Source organism: Halichoerus grypus, chromosome 9 (genome assembly GCF_964656455.1).
Source record: "Halichoerus grypus chromosome 9, mHalGry1.hap1.1, whole genome shotgun sequence".
NCBI classification, from domain to species: Eukaryota; Metazoa; Chordata; class Mammalia; order Carnivora; family Phocidae; genus Halichoerus; species Halichoerus grypus.
The window spans coordinates 97,577,975-97,585,727 of NC_135720.1; the positions used below are offsets into that span (position 1 = coordinate 97,577,975).

The 7,753-nt window shown below is 36.6% G+C and overlaps 1 long non-coding RNA gene across 1 annotated transcript in view; it reads right to left on the bottom strand.

The window, feature by feature from the left end:
* The window catches only part of LOC144379078 (uncharacterized), a 121,829-nt gene extending 114,113 nt beyond the window's left edge, over window positions 1–7,716 (bottom strand). Inside the window, exons 1-2 of the long non-coding RNA XR_013441241.1 lie at window positions 7,266–7,716; window positions 3,496–3,567 (exon numbers count right to left, since the gene is read on the bottom strand). This is a non-coding gene — a long non-coding RNA (uncharacterized LOC144379078). The remainder of the gene's footprint in view (window positions 1–3,495; window positions 3,568–7,265) is intronic.
* Between the last annotated feature and the right edge of the window lie 37 nt (window positions 7,717–7,753).

Sequence of the window (7,753 nt, forward strand, 5' to 3'; positions counted from 1 at the left end):
AGTTTAGCAGGGTATAGGATTCTAGGCTGTCACTTATTGTCCTTGGGAATTGAAAATATTATTCCATTGTTTTTTAGCCTTTGTTGTTATAATTGAGAAATTTGTGGCCAGTCTAAAATGTTTTTCTTTTTTTGGGTTGCTTTTAATATTTCCCCCAATTTTCTGGGTTTTGTTACAATGTGTCTAAGTGAAGGTGTGATTTCATATTCCTTGCTTTGGGTTCATTGTGATTCTTTAATCTGAGGATTCTGTTCTTTGACCAGTTCTGGAAAATGTTTACTTATTATTTATTTCCTTAATTTTTCTCCATCTAAAATTCCCACTAATATATTGAAACTTTTCATTCTATCATTTATTTCCCTTAACTCCTCTTTGTATTTTTCATTTCCTCTACTCTGCTGCATTATGGCAATTTTCTCAGCTTCACCCTCTAGTTTCCTAATTCTCTTTTCAAATGTGTCTATTCTGCTTTAAACCAGTCCATTAATTTATTCCTTCAATAACTATATTTTGCAATTCTAAGAGTTTGATTTGCTCAAACCTACCTTTCTTTTGGGGTCTTGTTGTGTACCAAATGTTTCTTTACCTATTTATTGTAAATATATTGATTTTAGAATCTAATTGAATTTCTCTGGACTTCAGTTGTCTAGATTATGAACTGTGGCATTAAATTAAATGGCTTCTGCAGTGACTTCCACCTCTGAAATTCTAGTATGCACTCTGATATTCATTTATTTATTTATTTATTTATTTTTTAAAGATTTTATTTATTTTTCAACAGAGAGAGAGGGAACACAAGCAGGGGGAGTGGGAGAGGGAGAAGCAGGCTTCCGTGGAGCAGGGAGCCTGATGTGGGGCTCAATCACAGGACCCCCGGATCATGACCTGAGCCGAAGGCAGACGCTAACGACTGAGCCACCCAGGCACCCATTTATTTTTTTATAAACACTGCTGGCATACTTTGCATTTCCAATCAATGAAGGTGGCATTGGAGCCTGGCAGTGACTAAAGAATGATTATTTTAAAAGCCACCTTCACCAGACCTCTAGGGCTCTGAGCCAACATCTTCCATTTTCTCATCTCCCCTTCCTGTATTAGCACAGAGAGAAACAGGTGGCTAACCAGATGAAAACAGGCCAGGAAAAATATCCATCTGGGTTTGGTTTCAGATCAGAGATATTTTTTGGAGGCTCATCAAAGAATCCAGTTGAAAGGCTGGGGAAAAAAGGTAAACACTAAACCTCTCAGCTTTTCAGAGATTTTTGGATTGATTGTTGTAGCACTTAAAATATAAAATTAGAGTGATAATAGTTTCTCTACACTCTCTGGAATATTGGAGGGCTGAAAGAAGGATAATGAAGGCCTGTATTTCTTTTTACCTAAAGATTACCACAATTAAGCTAGAAGAATATAAGAAGGTGCTGGAAGTGAACTGTGGGGTGAAGAATGTAGGACATGATTTTAATATATTTCTATAAAAGGAAAGTGAGTGATCAATACAACCATCTCTGCAGCTTGTATCCCAAAGTGCCTCACAAGCATCTTTCAAATTCTGCTCCTATGATGTCAAATGTTCAGTGAATAGAGGACGCAATGAGACTCAGTCTTCCCAAACCCTGGCTTCTGGTCTATCAGACTGACTGTGAACGCTGTGGACAGGGCCTATAGGTTCTTCGGCAAATGGCATGGAGCCAGTTAAAATTGATATTCAGCTTACTTCAAAGGGCACTGGTTTTCCCCAGCATCCTCTCCCACCTGCCCAGATACAGTCATGCCGCTTTTATGATTTATTTCTTTTGCTTAGATTTTTAGAATAAAGTTGACTGAGACATAATCTATGTACACTTTGCTTTATTGAGGTGTAGTTTATATATACTTTGTTTTAAAATTCAACAAAGTATAATTTTCCTTCCTTTTCCATGCTGTCCTAGACAAAGTTTTGGAACTAAATGTCAAAGTTGTATAGCTCTCCTGACTACTGGTGTTTTGAAAGATGTGGTTGCCCCTTAAATTTCTTTTCCTCTGTGTCGTAACTGCAAAACAATTTTTCATTCTAAACAGAGATTGAAATGAAGATCATTAGCAATGAGATGCTTTTTGTAAGCCCTTGAGGCATTGTGTGTGAGGCATATGTGTTTATTCGTAATTTTTATGTCTCTCTCCTTCATTCCTACTTTCATCTAAATAGCTTTTAGATCTATTTTTCCTCTGAAATGTTTCACTCTCATCTTTTTCTTTTTTTCCTTCTTTGAACACCCTTCCCAGGCCTCATTTCTTTTATCTGATGAAAACAATCCATTCTACATATTCTCTAGCCAGATTAATCTTCCTAAAGCACTTCATACTGTCTCTCCTTTGCTCAAAGGCTATCAATGGCTCCCTTCTGCCTACTAAATCAAGCACAGCCTTACTCTGCTGGTCAGTGTCCTCTACAGTCAGGCCTAATGCATCCCTGCTTCTAGTCCTACCGTGTACTCACCTGCCTTCATATTTTGCTTAGAATGTCATTACTGTCACATCTCCCTGCAGGAAATACTGCCCACCTGTTGATCCTCAAATCAAATACTATCCCCTTTCTCTAGCTTTCTATCATCACTCCTATGCAAATTTATATCTGCCATTTTTAAACTCCTATGGCACTTTGTACCATGCCAGAACACATGTTGCCTTTTCTCATGGCAATTTATGTTTGTGCCTTAAGTTCCATACCAGATTGTAAACTTTTCATCTTATTCATCTTGGTATCCTCCTAAATACCTTGCATATAATATAATAAAATACTGGTAGTATTATTTGTAGTATGAATAAATATTCACATCTCAAAGCTCTGTTGGCTGAATAAAAACAGGCACTTAAATGATTCTGAAACTTCAAAATTATGATATACAGTTTACTTGAAGGATAAGATAGAATAAAAACTGATGACAAATAATATCTAATTTACTGTACCATACATAACTCACACATAATTGATTAAATGAATGAATAAACAAACATTACAGGACACATACAGACACTAGCCCATCTGTAAACTAGCAGAAGGTATTCATCATGTCCAGAGAAAAAGTCTCTTTATACTTTAAACAGTAAAATGAATAAGAAAAACTGTAATGCACTAAGGTAAAATTACAATACACTGTCTTTTTAACTCAAGTAAAGTATTTTTTTTTTTAAGGATTTTTTATCAGAGAAAGAGAGAGAGAGAGCACAAGCAGGGGGAGCAGTAGGCAGAGAGAGAAGCAGGCTCCCCGCTGAGCAGAGAGTCCTATGTGGGACTCGATCCCAGGACCCTAGGATCATGACCTGAGCCGAAGGCAGACGCTTAACTAACTAAGCCACCCAGGCATCCCTCAAGTAAAGTATTTTAAAATATAAAATATCTGTTTCCTTAATATTTAAGTAAATTCTACTGAATCTGTTGGGTCAGATTCTGCATTTGGATCTTAACATACTCAGCTGTTCTTAAATGAGTGTATAATATATAGCCATACAGACCTGGGTTCATATCCTGCCTCTGTCCCTTACTGGTATGGGATTTTGGGATCTTTAAAGCTGTAGTCTTCTCATCTGTAAAATAAGGATCAAAAATACCACATCACAAAGTATTTTAAAGATTAAATGAGATTATATGGTAAAGTGCTTAGCACAGTGTCTGGCATATAGTACACGTTCAATAAATGGTTGCTATTTTTTCAAGTTAAATCATAACCTATTTCAAGAGACAGATTTTTGTATTCAAAAGTTGTGCTGTCTAATGGTAGACACTACCCATACGTGGTAATTGAGCAATTGAAATGTGGCTAGTCTGAATTGGGATGTGGGTAGGTATAAAAATCACACTGGATTTTTAAAGACTCAGTATAAAAAAAGTAAAATATCACATAAATACTTCTTTTATATCAATTACACATTGAACTGATATTTTAGATAAATTGGGTTAAATAAAATGTATCGCCAAATTAATTTTCACCTCTCAAAAGTAAAAACTGTTTTTACTTTTTAAAATGTTGGTACTAAAAAATTATATTATATATGAGTCTTGCATTGTATTTCTATTGGGCAGCACAAAGCTAAAGTCCCCGGTAAGGACAGAATTAGGCATACAGATGTTCCACTAATACATGACTGGTTGGTTGATATGGCTAAATCTCTTCATCATTTCATAACAATGGCAAAATTAAAAGCATAAGAGACTGTGTTTTTTCAAGTGCCCACAAATCAAGACAGATTTACAGAGTGGTTATTATTAGAGAATCTCATGTGTAAATGAGTTATTTACTCAGTAAGTTTTTGGTGATTTTCTCCTGCAAATCTTTAAGCACTGAAGCAAAACTCTTCAAACAGAGCTTTAGTGAAATTTGTGCAGTTAAGAACGGGAATGACCTTTTATTTGTCAATAATACCTTAGTAAAGCTGAAACAAAACAAAACAAAACAAAACCCAAAAAAGAACGGAGATGACCTTTCCGGGACTAAGAAATCCAATTGCTGAAATTAACTTTGGCAAATGACAATGAATCACAAATTGTCTGCAGGCCAGCTATGTTGTCACATCTAATGGGCAAATCAGGATCACTGATGCCCTCTGGCTCCTGCATTTTCCTGATCTTTATAGCATATCTAACTGGAAGGACTCCAGGAAGCAAAGGATGGGGGCAGATGCTATGACACTCTCCTGTCAGTACAAGACATGCTGGCTAACTCCAGAGACCATTTGCTCTTCTCCCATAATGTTCCATAAGCATGGAACAAATGTCTCTGATGGTTTTAAACACAGGCAGAACTGGAGCCAGATAATACTCTCTGAATGTATTACTCCTTTAGCCAATTGGATTTGCAGCAAACAAGATCTCACTGAAAGAAATGTCTGGATTGGTTCTATTCTAAGCTTTTGGTGGGAGTGGGAAGGGGGCTTGAATATGATTGAATTGTTCCAGAATGCACCAGGGTGCTTCCTCCCCCTTTTCCCCAACATCTGTTGACTCTTCTCCAACCACTAATACCTCCACCACCATCTCACTACGACCACCAGTGGTTAACATTTATTTAGTGCTTACTACATGCCAGGCACTTTTCTCAATATTTTTTATGTTATTACCTCACTGAATACTCAAACCATTCTTTAGATACCACTCCTAATTTTCAAGATGAGGAAACTGAGGTGCAGGGTAGTTAAGTTGCCCACAGTCGCTCAACTAATAATTAGAGCTGCCAGAAAGAGAAGTTAGCCTGCTGCTCTTGGTGCTCAAAACCCCAGACTATAGCATCTGGAGAAGATTCTGACTAGTCTACAGAACATAAGAGAACAGATCGGCTTATCCAGGGCAAGCCTGGTCCTGTAAGTTATTCCTTAGGCTGCTCTGGCACCTAGAGGTGTAGAGTTTTTTACCTCCAATCTTTTGTGGCCTCTGAGTGAGTGTCAAAGGTGTATAATGGCATATGGCATTTTCCTGAGTGCCTAAAGCTCATTCTTAATCACAGAGTATTGTTTCAAGTTTTGTAACACATAATATTGTTCACTGGTTTGAAGAGAGAAATGTATCATTTAGTGAGAATAAATCATTTTTATTATGATGCCTTTGGATACTCTTTGGTCCCTAAGGACATGTTAAATGGAAGTACTACATGAACTCTTTTTTTTTTTTTTTTTTTTTAGTACTACATGAACTTTGCAGTCTTGTTTTCCACCATCTTCCTGCATGCTTCTGCTCTCCAAGGAGCTCCCTAGTGTTTCCTTAGCCTCGGAGACTGGCTTAGGTCCATCAGGGCAAAGGGTGGAGAGAAAATGGATACAGAGGGGAAGCAAGAATGTGAGCAACAATAGAAACCACGATCCACTACTTCATCAGGTTACATGTGCTTCTTCATTCTGAGCAAGAAGTAGAAGAAGGCCATTGGTTAAGCTCAGGTAGACTCTATATAGACTCTATATGAGATGTATACAAATACCCCTAACATTTTTTTTTTTTTTTTTTTAGTAACAACCTGATTGAATTTTCTTTCTGAGTGGTTTGGAGGAGTAGGGAATAACAAATGAAACACTTTCTTTGCTCAAAGATCTCATGCCCTAATGAAAGGGAGAAACCCGATTAAATATCCATATGCCCTTCATGACTGAAGATTATGACATTAAGGCAAATTAAGTCTTTATCAAGAACCACAGCATGATTAATTTTAAATGGAATTGTCTTTACACAGTTCCCAAATTTGCCATGGGCTCATGGGATGTTAGAATGGGATAAATTATTATGAATTTTCTAATTTCCTCATCCTTTATATGAGGAAACTGAAGCCCACAGAAAAGTGCGTTAGAGTCAAGGATTTGGTTTTCATACTCCCGCTCCTTCGGACTTTTCCTTTGCAAATGAAATTATTTGCTTAATTTGCTTGCTTGAACTAAGCTTCCTGGTTCTTTTATTATCAATTTCAACTTGTTTCCAGAGCTGAGAATATGTCAATACTGCCTTCAATTTATTCATAAAATGATAGTTATGATCAAGGGATAAAGGCACTCTTAAGCTAATAAGTAATTATCTCTTACTATATAATTGCAAACAGGATCCTCATCTAGAATTTACATTTTTTAAAAAAAATTTTGCCTGTTAATATAAACAAAAGGAAGCAGTCAGATGACCTTTTTTCCTTGACTAAGGATCAATGTATCTACCCACAAGTATGACACCAAACACATAGAAACTATAAAATGTATAATAACTAAAAATACATATTCACACACAAATAGACGGCATATATATTTTGTTTAGGCAGGTTATACTTAGAATACTTATTAGGGCACAGTGAGTCCTGGAGACCTTTGAACATAAGCTAATGTTAATTGGCTGAACTTTCAGATATAGAATTAACAGGTGTCTAGTCCTGTTCAGTAAAATAAAAAACACATGCTGGGGCAATGGGACTGTTCTTGACTGCACTGGGTGGTTACATGGGTATACAAATAATAAAAATTCATTGAGCTGTACACTTAAGATTTGTGCATTTTATTGTATATGTTATACCTCAAGAATAAAACTAAAAAATATAAACCACAAAAGACTAGAGACAAGCAAAAAACCCCACCTTTTTGCAAAGGTTGCAAACATGCAATTGGTCTTTTAGCTGTTTGTAACTTCAGATTTGCTATATCTTAATTACGATACTTGAGTGGCTTGAAACACTTTTTTGTTTCTTCTGTTTATCTTTCAGTAAACTAAGTTATTTTAAAAGATCTTGTGATCTCCTTATAAGGCGAAAAAGGCTTTAACTTACCCATTTGCAAGTAAGATGGTGTAGTAATTATGTGCAGAATTTTGTAGAATAACACATGAGGCCATCTCTATGGGGCGGGATACAACACTGAAAATGTTTCTTTCACTTCGCCCTCTTCCGCCGCCTATTTTTACGGGGTACTTCAGGCAATGGTATTGAGAGAACAAATGGGTCGCTGAACTAAAGAACCTTTCCCAAAGATGCTATTATTCTATTTCCATCCCACAGATTGTCAAAATTCACTTTTTTTTTCCTCGGAATGCCACTTGAGGGCAGTTGCTTGAGAAACATACTCAGCACACCTGATTTGTATACATTTAAGAAACGATTTGCTTTTATGTTTTTATATCTCCCTGCGTATAAACTCCCAGTCTCTGACATTTAGGCTACTTTTAGTACAACCTCTCACTCTGCGACAAGTGAGGGCACCGCAGTTTGAAACAAAACAAAACAAAACCCTACAAAACATCCGGTAAAAGGGGGAAGAC